General features: G+C 46.3%; 1 protein-coding gene and 1 pseudogene across 2 annotated transcripts in view; one reads left to right on the forward strand and one right to left on the reverse strand.

The window, feature by feature from the left end:
- The window catches only part of LOC116697301 (uncharacterized), a 19,835-nt pseudogene extending 10,972 nt beyond the window's left edge, over positions 1–8,863 (reverse strand).
- Positions 1–11,351, forward strand: part of lingo2 (leucine rich repeat and Ig domain containing 2) — a 265,572-nt gene that overhangs the window by 180,475 nt on the left and 73,746 nt on the right. The gene's annotated exons all lie outside the window — the stretch shown is intronic.

The following is an 11,351-nucleotide window of genomic DNA, read 5'->3' on the forward strand; positions in this document are numbered from 1 at the left end:
AAACAGAAGAATGAAATTGTCACACCACTGCTATGTATTAAAAGCCAGACTAAACAGATTTGTTTTTAGTTTGGTCCTAAAAAGAGCTAAATCTGTAATAGTGCAAATATTAGGGGGTAACTTGTTCCAGAGTCTCGAGGCAGCAACTGCAAAAGTCTGATCACCCCACAGTTTATACCTGGACCATGGTACTTCTAAAACCCGTTGATTTGAAGACCGCAGTGACCAGTTGGGCTCATGCAAAGTAAAGAGACCATTTAAGGCCTTGAAAACAAACAAAAAAATATTTAAATCTATTCTAAAACGCACAGGGATCCAATTTAGAGTGTAGAGAAAGAAAGTGATATGTGCTCATTTAGATGCATTTGTTAAATAGCGAGCAGCGGCATTTTGCGCAAGTTGAAGACGTGAGATGGAGGTCTAATTCAGACCATCATAAAGAGCATTACAGTAATCCAACCTTGAACTAATAAAAGCATGAATTGCCTTTTCTAGGTCGTGCCTGTTAAGGAAGGGCTTCTAACAACATTACTGATTACTGATGCCAGAACTCCCAAACTCGAAGCTGGACCTTTTTTCTTGCCTGAAGTACTGAAAATAATACACTCTATTTTATGTTCATTTAAATTAAGAAAGTTTTCTGAAAGTCACAACTTAATATCAGTGATACAACTAAGCGGGGAGTTTAGTGCGACACTTGCTTTCATAGTCAAATACATTTATTTGCAAATCATCTGCATAACAGACAGGTTGTGCTTTCCTGCAATGGCCCCTAAAAGCAGAATATACTGTATAAAGAAAACAGAATGGGGCCAAGAATTGAGCCCTGGGGTACCACACAAGAGAGAGGAGCAGCTGACGAGGAGAAGTCACCAATCATGACAGAAAAACTCCTATTTGCAAAAATAGGAGCTAAACCATTTAAGTGCCGAGCCTCTGATGCCTACCCAATGATCAAGGCGAGTGAGGAGGACTGCATGGTCCACTGTGTCAGAAGCCGCAGTGAGGTCCAAAAGCACTAAACACTAGGTAGTTTTTTTGTATTTTGGCACTAACAGTAGGATTCCCAGCATCTACAGACAAGGCAGTATCATTATGTACTCTCAACAGTGCAGACTCACTACACTGTCAAAATACTATGACGTGATCTAAAACCAGATTTTTTCGAACACAGAGTTCTGTTGTAAAAAGGCTTGTAACTGTACAAAAACAACTTTTTCCAAAAAGTTGTAAAAGAAAAGGCAGATGAAAGGTTTAAAATTGGACAACACTGTGGGGTCAAGGTTAGGCTTCTTAAGTACGGGCCTGACCACAGCATGTTTAAAGGCAGCTGGGACAGAACCTAAATTAAGACAAGAATTAAAACAAGTAAGAAGACTCGACCCAATGGTGCTATTAAAAACCTCCTTCACCATTCAGGCGGGAACAATGTCTAGGGGACAGTTGGTAGGTTTCATGTGTTAGTATGTGTAGATTATGTTATGTGTACAACTTCACTTAATTACATCAGAGAATCTGGCTTAAGTTCCTCAGACACAGCTGAGTGGGCAGGAGAAGCAGGTACAAACACCTTAAAATTAGCACTGACTTTTTTTCTGACAGATGCTACTTCGTCAATAAAATAACAGAGAAATTTCTCACGTGTACTGATAGAAACATCTGTCGGCGCAGAGGTGCATGGATTTACAACAGAGTTAATAGTATTAAATAACACTCTAGGGTCATGGCAACTGCTAGCTATGACAGAAAAGAGATGGTGCATCTTCGCCACCTTCAAAGCTTTCTGGTATGTGGCTAGACTGTCCCTTAATAGAGCCAGTGATACACGTAAATTGTCCTTCCATCTTCGTTCAACTTGTCGGCAGTGTTGCCTAAGGGCTCTTGTGGTGTCATTTACCCAGAGGTTTAATAGATTTAATCCGATGAGGGGCAATAGAGTCTAGGATTTCAGTGCATGTGGAATGAAACACAGAGAGAATGTTATCTAGGGAAAAGGGAGAGACCAGAACATTCTTTACATAAAACTGACATAAACGAAGAAGCAAACTCTCAAGCTGAAGATGAGGTGATGCAGCTGTGCCTAGAAGCTGAGGAGACAGGCTTAACAGCGGGTGGTGGAACACTGATCTCAAACCTGACGGGGAGGTGATCTGAGATACCAGTTTCTGTTATTTCTCCAAGTGAAACTGAAAGCCCATAGGAGATGATTGAGAGTTCCAAGGTGTGGCCTAGATAATGTATTTTATTGTGTTTCTCATAGAGCAATAGTGCACAACAAGAGTGCATACACAGTTGTGCAGACTATGCTTATTGAATGAGTGTTTTTTTTTTTAAATCCATAGACTGTAAAAGTAGCGGACAATAGCATACATGATGTCACCCATTGGTTTGTGGACTGCTGCTTTGAAGCCTCGAGTTCGGCAATAAGGGCGTTGCCATCTTGTTTTTTTGGTACCGCCTGTGACAATTTTTGACGTGAGGTTTGAGCTGGGTAGGATGACGCGGCCGAGTCGATGTCTTTTATGGTTGCAATGGCATTGCTCTGAGCTAAAGGGGGAAAGTTGCAAATTTTCAAAAGTTCTGAAGCAAGTCATCCAGTAGAGATTTACCGCCAGGTAGACACGGACCTCGGGTACTGCCGCCATTCATCTCATGGACGGCAGTACAGTATATGTTCTAATCAACTTTGAAGTGAAAACACAAAGTCAGACGGTCAACGTTTAAGATAGAAACAGGGAGTTATTTGTAGTCCATTGTTAAATCATGATTTGCTTGTATTTTTAATTTAACTGAGGCATTTTAGTCTTTCTTTAATTTATATTGTATTTATATATATTTGTTACCACAGTGATTTACTGGTGCCTTGGCAACATAAATTAAGACATATCACCATTATATGTTTTAAATTCTCAGAAATGTAAGAAAGTTGTTTCGTTCAATTTAGGCCTGCACATCCGGTTCAGTCCTCATTGGTATTACACACTCAGATTAGTTTTAGATTGTATCTTTCTTTTTAAAGTTACTTGTTGTCATTTAGTGGACACATAAGGAAGTACAAAGAGCTTGTGCAGAAGCACTTGAAGGACAATTTCAGAGGGACCCCAGGGGTTAGATGCCTCTGAAGTGGATAAATGTTACATTGCCATCAGGCAACAGTGAAAAAGAGATTTTCCTGGGTGCCAGGGTGGAAGAGATAAGGTAAAAGATCATATGATGCATTGCAAACATTCAGAGAAAAAATGGAGAGAGAATGACGCAAAGATAGTGTGAATGGGGTTGCATAAATGAGAACTATGAAAGATGAAACTAAGAAAGGTGGGAAGGCATGGATTATAGCGACAGTGACAAGCAAATTGTGGAAAGGGAGATGAATGAAATTATGAATTTTGAAACTAAGGCATCGGGATACAAAGAGAAAAGAAAGGTTTCCTCCTCCTCTGAGCCTTCAGAAGGGATATTTCCTCTGTGGCTGGTATTATCTGATGACACCACAGTGCCATTGCAGATGGCAAAGGTAGATTGCAGATGTCAACAAGCTCAATTAAATTGACAGCAGATTAGATTTAATTGATTTGATTATGTGCAAAAGGGGGTTAGACTCTCTTATCTTTTCAGAGAAATTCAATAGATGGTCCAGGAGTTAATGATTAATGACGATTCCGATTTTTTTGGGCATACATGGGTATCATTGCAGCATCACTGTAGCAAATAGAGGCCCGTATGCAAAATGCCTCACTCTTTAGATGGAATATACAGGTTATTTCTATTCTGTATAGAATTGTCAAGCTTCTCCCTAAAGTGTTTTATCTTATTTAGATTTAGAGTTTGCTGAGAGTGCCTTAAAATAGAAGAGACACATGAGAGGAAGTGCTTTCAGTAGTCTTTCACCAACGTGGGTTTATGTAGTTCATGAGGCAGGGATCTTAACCACAACATCATCTGCAGGCATATTTTTCTCTTTGAATCTGCATCCCCACGCCTTGGGGAAACCGGAAGCAGAACTGTACTGAGAGCCCAGCAGTTTCTCGTGTCTGCTCCCTCTCGTCTTTTTGGCTTCTCTCTCGTCTGAAAGAAGGTCTGAAGTAGGTTAGCACTCAGTGCTTGCACAAGGGAGGAAATTGAAATGCTGAAATAAGGAGTAGCTGGGGAGAAGATGGAGGAGCTATAACCGGGACAAAATTGCACCGCCATGATGAGAAGGAGAGGCCTATCTGCTCGGACACAGGGGAGTTCCTTTACTGGCCAATCACTAAGGTGTGTTGCCATCCTTTATTCTTCATTCCAATCTTGGTTTAGTGTCAACACCAGCCTTATGAATACTTTTTTTCTTCTTGTAGTATCCACATCCCCTACAAAATGACATTGCCAAGCTGAGGTACACTGGATTGTGAGTGTAGGGATTTAATACACTCCAGAATGAAATAGGCATCCTCCTGCCTGTCCGTGCTCTGTTCTTATGAGAGATTACTCCAGGGACTTTGATCGAGTAACTAGAATTCAAACTGCATCTTTGTTGGTTCAGGCCCAGTAACCAGCTCACAACACATGCAAGTGCACACACTTGGCTCACCCATGGATGCACGAAAACGTGCTCACACACAACCGTCTTACTGTAGTATGCTCAAGCTAAACTATGTTCTCCCCCTCTTCTTAGTAGTTGTTTTATTATAGTGCTCCTTGTGGCATATCTTCTGTATTTGCTTTGTAACGCTACATCCCTTTCAGTCTACTCTCCTTCAAACACTATATATTGCAAACTATTTTTTTCCTGCTGATAGTGATAATTCCAATTTTACGCTAAGGTGTATTACACCCACTGCTCAAATTGGATAACAAAAAGGCAATGTACACTTCCTAGGGAATCCACATCTCAATCCACATTTGATCAGCGTTTGAAAGACACATGCCGAGATCTGTTGACAATGATGTTTACACTCTGGCTGTGTAGCAAATACCTTACTGCTTTATGAGAAAGTGAAAGTGATGTGGGAGAGTGACACAGACCCAAGTCAGTAACTCCTGACGTGTGGCAGTTCCGACTCTTTTAACCCTCATGTTGTCCTCGGGTCAAATTGACATATTTTCCTAAATCAATGTTCTTTTTAACTACCCAATTGTAATTACCCAAAATAACATGATTGATTCTACACAACGCTCTTTGGCAAGTACAAATCTCTATTTTCATTAATTTTGGGGTGTCTAATTCAATTTTATAGCATTTGGAAAACAAATTGAAGTGGTTTCCAAATAGTTTTTAAGTAAAAGTTGACATATTCCAGTCTGTGATTATCCATCAACATCCATTCCTTTAATTTTAGTCTAAATAATTCCTAATTTCTGCTTTTCTAACTCAAACATTAGGTATAATTTCCTATAAATGAGGTTCATTGACCATAAATTCCAAAAATAACTGTAAAACTAAAGTTAATAAGTTAGTGTCACGTAGTGTTGAAAACGTCATAAAAAGTGAGAAAAGTGTTGAAAAAAGGAACAAAAACATAAGAAAAATTTAAAAACATTGACAAAAAGCATCAAAAAAGGGTTGATTTTCAATATTGACGGGAAGACAACACAAGGGTTAACTATGTTGTAATGCGTTGTCAGTGTACTGTATTTCATACAAAGCCAGGTCTCTCTGCTGTAAAATATTCTCCCCAGCTGTGTTGCGAACAATCTCTATTTGTCTTCTTCTTGCTGTGGGGCAAATCTCCATACTTGTCAGACCTCCTTTTACTGTTTGTGTATCCACACACACATCAGCTTACCAAACACAACACATATAATTTAGCAGGAATCTCATGTCAAGTTTATTCAAAGTATTCTATTGCATTTTATGGTCATTACTAATTGAATCACATTTAGTTATTGTCACTGGATCATGTGATATAAAAACTGCATGGACTGGCAGTCTGTGTGAACACTGCTTTTACACACCATGGGCTTAAAAACAACACGGAAATGAGAAATATTTGCCTGTGAATATTTCTCATAAAAACTGTTCATGCTAGCAGCAATGCTAATTTGTGACAGTTTTTCAATGAAAGTTTGAATATTTGTGCCAGCTTATCAACCATGGCTGTTTAGGATGCTTGTGGGCGAGTTTGGCTTCCCTCTTATGATGGTGGTGCTGCGTGTGAGAGAAATTGACAATAGATGCGGTGTGAGCGGACAAGAAAGAGAAAGAAAGAGATCGGAGAAGAGGAGAGTTAAAGTTTAGCGGTGAAGATATCAAGTGTATATCGAAAAAATCCCTCGAAAAAAATGTCCCCAGTGTGTACAGGCTTTAAACTTACAATATGTAATTTTCTGCTGCAAGGTGTCTCTCAATCAAAACAATGAATGGTAAACACGGACTTTTGATGTTGGGAAGCTGCGTGGAATCATGGGAGTTCACGCACAAGTATACCCATTCAAGTTTATTCACGTTACGCTTAGTAACGTTTGTCATTCTAAGTAAATAGCTTTAGGTTACTTAACGTAACCCCGGTTCTTTGATAACAGAGTGAGGTGTTTCACTATGGGCATCGCCTCGGCGTGACCAACTGGAAGCTCTAATGACACCACGTCTGTCCGTGACAGACAGGTCGAACTGTGCTGGGGCCACGCCCCTCATATAATCACAGTCGACCCCTCCTTACAAATCATTCCAGATAGGTTTCTTTCCGTGTCTCTGCAAGGAGGGACATGTTGGTGAAACACCTCACTCGTTATCAAAGAAACCGGGTTATGTTAAGTAACCTAAAGTTCTTTTTCTAACTTCGTTCGGTGTTTCACTATGGGAGATATAGACCACTCCCGGATTGCCTAATCTCCCGAAGCCAAATACATTGAACCGAGACTCACACAACCCGGGCGCCGCCACCTCCAGCACAGCCTGTGCCAGGGACGGTCCGGAAACATCGAGCCTGTAGAACCTCACAAAGTGTGAGGCGTACCAGCTTGCTGCCGCACACAAATTTCTCGCACTGAACACCCCTGAAAAGGGCCCATGAAGTGGCCATGCCTCTCGTTGAATGAGCTCTCAGACCCCGCGGGGCCTGCAAACCTTTACACTCATAGGCCAATGATATGGCCTCCACAATCCAGTGGGACAGCCTCTGGCGGGACAACGGCTTACCCTTGTGGGGTGTAGCCCAGGACACGAACAGCTGATCAGCTTTTCTGAACACAGCCGTCCGACTCACATACATGTGCAGGGCCCGGACAGGGCACAACATGTGAAGCCTTCTCTCCTCTTCTGAGCAGAACGGAGGCGGGTGGAAAGCCCGGAGCTCCACTGAGGGGCACCTGTAGGCTGACTCCACCACTTTAGGCACAAATGCTGGGTTGGGCCGCAAACAGACTCTAGAGAGCCCTGGGGCAAACTGGAGACAGGTTTGCTGAACAGACAAAGCCTGTAAATCACTCACTCGCTTTGCAGTGGTTAAAGCCAAGAGCAAAGCTGTTTTAAGAGAGACAAACTTCATCCCCACCGCCTCCATAGGCTCAAATGGGTGATGAGAGAGGGCGTCCAACACGACCGATAAGTCCCATAGAGGAACCAGGGGCCTGGAAACTGGGAGCTTGCGACGTGCCCCTTTCATGAAACGACAAACCAAGGGATGTTGCCCCGCGGGCTTATCCCCAAAACCCACGTGGCAGGCTGAGACAGCAGCCAAGTACACCTTAATTGTGGAGAAAGCTCGTCCTTCATCCATCAGGTACTGTAGGAAACACAGCAGGTCCACCACAGAACACTGAAAAGGGATTGTATCCCTACGTTCACACCACTCCTCAAAAACCCGCCACTTTCCGCTGTAAAGAGAGCGGGTGGACGCGGCCCTTGCGCTCTGAATGGTGTCAATGACCTGCTCTGGCAGGCCTGATGCATTCAGGTTCCACCTCTCACGGGCCAAGCCCAGAGCGCTACGCGGTCCGGGTGGGGGTGGTAAATTTCCCCGCCCTTGGGAGAGGGAGTCTCTGCTTATGGGGAGAGGCCATGGCTCTCCCACCAGGAGCTGTATTATCTCGCCAACCAGTGCTTGGTGGCCACCGCGGCGCTATCAGGATTAACGATAGGCCCTGCCCTCTCACCCTCGCCAGAGTGGGAGAGATGAGACTGAGGGGGGGAAATGCATAGAGCAGCACGTTCGGCCACGGGTGAGCTAGAGCGTCCACACCCAGCGGTGCATTTACGTCTGACAGAGAGAAGAACATTGGACACTGTGTGTTTTCCTGCGAGGCGAAGAGATCTACGGCTGCTCGACCGTATCTCCGCCAGACTTGTTCCACCACTTGTGGGTGGAGAGTCCACTCTCCGTACAGAGGATTCCCCCGTGACAGGAGATCTGCCCCTCTGTTTAAAACGCCCGGCACGTGTGTTGCTCGGAGAGACAGCAGTCTCACACTGCTCCACAAAATCACCCTGCGAGCTAACATGTGTAGCTGCAGTGAGCGAGTGCCGCCCTGGCGGTTGATGTATGCGACCACTGTGGAATTGTCTGTTTTCACTAAAACATGACGACCTTGGAGAAAGTGCAGGAAATGTTTCAGAGCCAGAAACACTGCCACAAGCTCCAAGACATTTATGTGAGCCTGGGCTAATCTCCGGCTCCATGTGCCATTCACTGTTCTCCCCAACAACGTCGCTCCCCATCCTGACAGGGACGCGTCCGTTGTCATGGTTACCCTGGATGACACCGCCCCAAGCGGGACACTGACGCGAGAGTCACGTGTCTCTCCACGGTGAAGGGCTGCTATGCACGCTGCGTTATTTCACCCTCCGGTTGAGGTGACTCGTGGGCACATGTGTAATGCTGCACCCAACGCTGAAAATCTCCATCATTAGCAGCCCCAAGTGTACCACAGACACTGCTGACCCCATCAGGCCAAGCAGGCGCAGGCATAATCTGAATGGCACGGCTTTGCTCAGCCGAAAAGGGAGAGCAGTGCCCCAGACGCTAGTCTCCCTCCGATAGCGTGACGCGATAAAGAGGGAGTTTATTTTGAGACCCAAACTCGTACATTGCGCGGGTTCCACTCGGCTCTTCGCCCAGTTTATGTTACCCCAGATCCCTGAGATGAGTTATCACCGTGTGGAATCTCTGACAGCCTGCTCCCGAGAGTGGAGCAGACCAGATAGTCGTCTATGTACGAAAATTCTGATACCGCTGTTCCTCAACGGAGACAGCGCCGCTCCACACACCTGGTGAACACCCTCGGTGCCAATGACAGCCCAAATGGGATGGCTTGGTATTCGTAGGCTCTGCCCTGATACGCAAACCTGAGAAATTTCCTGTGTGCAGGATAAATGGCGATGTGGAAATATGCATCTGAAAGATCTATCGTTACAAACCAATCCCCCGGGCGGATTGAACGACAGAGCACTTTGTGTGTTAACATCCTGAATGTGTATTTTCGTAGATGTCTGTTTAACACACGGAGATCCAAAATCGGGCGAAGCAACGAGCTCCCTTTCTTGGGAATGAGGAAATAGCGGGAGTAAAACCCCTGATGCGTTTCCTCGCTCGGCACAGCTCTGATCGCTTGTTTGTTTAATAGGGATGTTATCTCGTCCTGTAGGACTTGTGCCGCATCCCCGTTTGCCATAGAAACTAACACACCGTTGAATCTGGGTGGTTTCATAGCAAACTGCAGTCTGTAACCCTGACAAACAGTGGATAGAACCCATGAGTGAACTGCGCATGCGCGCCATCTGTCCGCTCGGACAGAGAGGACCCTTGTAGTCGCATTGCAGTGACGTCACCTCCCTGGCCAGGAGAGAGCGATCTCCCCTGGGAGGAGCGAGAGCTCCCCCTGCAGGGACCTGATGGCTCAGGTTGTCATGGGTGTTATTCTTATTTTGTTTTGGGGAAGCATTTCGCCTCGGCTTTACACCTGGTGCGAAAATGCATGCTTTATTAGTTTCCCTTTTGAACTGGTAAACGTGCTTGGTGACACTTTAACACTTTCTGCCCCTGACCTCCTCCTCTTGGCTGAGGAGGAGAGAAACTGAGAGGGGTCCCCTGGAGAACTGTCAACACCAGGGCCCCCGAACCACAAACCTCGGGGCTTTGCTCTACCTCTCCTCAACCTTCCCCTCTTAGTAGGAGGGTGGAGGGAGAAGCTGGGGGGTTAGGATGGCCGCTTCTTTTTCCCTTCTCCGGGATGGGAGTGGCGTTCTTTGCTGCTACAGCCGCAAAGGAGTGTTTCCCCCATGGCTTGAATTGTCTGACCGAGACTGCTGGCTAGTCTGTGGACCAGTGGCCTCCTCTGTGCCTTGTCGCTGCGCGCTACTTTTGCTGTCGGCGCAGCAAAGCTACCTCTCTGTCCCTGCTGGGGACGGGGTGTGTGCCTCCGGGGCAGGCAGAGGTCGAAGGCTTCACCCTCCTGTTTTCTGAGGGTGCTGGCCTCTCTCATCTTCTCCAGAGCTGGGCCAAATAGACCTTTGGTGGGGTCATATGTTGCGTCCATGACTCCCGCCTTCTGTGTGTCACTCAGGCCTGACAGGTTCAGCCATAAGGCCCTCTCACCTGCGACTGCGAGCCCCATCACACGGCCGCAGCCCTGCACTGCACCCCGTGAGGAGCGCAGCACCAGGTCATTCACCACACAGATTTCGTCCCAGAGAACCGGGTTAGGTGCTCCTGAGTCCAGCTGGCGGCCCATGTCCTCCAAGATTTCCGCCTGGTATGCAGCCAGCAGTGTCATTGCATTTAGGGAGCAGACTGACTGCGCTGCATAACTGTACATCCTTTGAAACATAGAGGCGGTGAGCCGCTCTGTCTTGGTAGGCAGAGGAATGCTGTGGGAGGCTGAGAGAGAGCGGCGGTTTGGGTGGAGGTGGTGAGCCACTGAAGGCTCCACCGCTGGGGGTTCGGCCAGCCCCAGTTCACCCATCCCGAAGATCTCCAGCTTAGAGCAGCCCTTGGTTGGGAGCCTACTCTTAAAAGGGCTGGACCAGAACCGGCTCATCTCCTTCATACAGGCAGGCACAGCCGGCAGAAGCTGCTTTGCCGGTGGCTGGGCTGGTGGGAGCCTCTTGCCATCATACAGGTCTCTCACCGCCCCCTCGGGGTCCTGGGCTGCCGGCCATTGTATTCCCAATTTAGCCGCTGCCCGTTTACAGACCTCGTACAAGTTACTGTCCACTGGGGGAGCAGTATCGGATGCACTAGGGGGCCTTGATTGGGGAATGGGGAATGTGGAGTCTTCCTCCTCTTCCTCCATTCCATCCATGTCGAGGAGATCGGAGATTGCATCACCATCCGAGTCCTCACCGCCCGGGCCCACTTCGAGGAGGTCCTCGAAAAGTGGAGGCATGACCGGGGATTCCTCGTCCATCATGTCCGCCCAGCTAGCTGTAGCTCGCG

The sequence above is a fragment of the Etheostoma spectabile genome, chromosome 10, assembly GCF_008692095.1.
Source record: "Etheostoma spectabile isolate EspeVRDwgs_2016 chromosome 10, UIUC_Espe_1.0, whole genome shotgun sequence".
Taxonomy (NCBI): Eukaryota; Metazoa; Chordata; class Actinopteri; order Perciformes; family Percidae; genus Etheostoma; species Etheostoma spectabile.